The following is a 599-nucleotide window of genomic DNA, read 5'->3' as shown; positions in this document are numbered from 1 at the left end:
CTTTAACATCTCGGTCCGCCAATTGTTGTTGGAGTAAGGCAAGTTGAGCCAACAAAACCGAATTATCGGAAGATTCCTCCTTACCCTTGAGTGGTGCACTTCGCGAATTGACATATTGAACATCGTGAATCGCCATGGATTCAATCGTGGAATGAGCAATATCTGTGTCAATTTGATCAAACCGCCCAGTTGGCGGAATCAAGAATCCTTCGGGACTCAGCACAACATCCATTGTAGAATGTTATAGCTAGGAACCAAGCATCAAACCCATAGTGTGGGCATTACCTTTGCAACTCCTTGTACCTCTCCCAAGGTACATATAAGCTCTAAAGAGCTTATTGACGGAATCTCGTGATTTGGCTCCTCAACGTTTGAGTTTTCTCCGGTGGAAAAAACTTTTGATAGAAAGCAAGAGCTAATGTTTCCCAATTTGTGATCCCTATGGCGGTGCGATCAAGGCTATTGATCCATAGCTTTGCCTTGTCCTTCAAAGAGAAAGGGAAGAGTATTGCCCTAATTAGTTCTTGGGTGACTCCCGTTTGCCGAATCATGGTGCAATAGTCACAATAATTTTGAAAGTGCAAATTGGGATCCTCCAA

At 43.4% G+C, this 599-nt stretch overlaps 1 non-coding gene across 1 annotated transcript; it reads left to right on the top strand.

Moving 5' to 3' along the window:
• The first annotated feature begins 264 nt into the window (after nt 1–264).
• Nucleotides 265–371, top strand: LOC141658300 (small nucleolar RNA R71). Its single transcript, XR_012549193.1, has one exon. It is a non-coding gene; the product is annotated as a small nucleolar RNA R71 (small nucleolar RNA).
• Nucleotides 372–599: the final 228 nt, after the last annotated feature.

The sequence above is a fragment of the Silene latifolia genome, chromosome 5 (assembly GCF_048544455.1).
Source record: "Silene latifolia isolate original U9 population chromosome 5, ASM4854445v1, whole genome shotgun sequence".
In the NCBI taxonomy this organism is placed as follows: domain Eukaryota; kingdom Viridiplantae; phylum Streptophyta; class Magnoliopsida; order Caryophyllales; family Caryophyllaceae; genus Silene; species Silene latifolia.
This window is presented reverse-complemented; position numbering and strand designations above follow the sequence as displayed.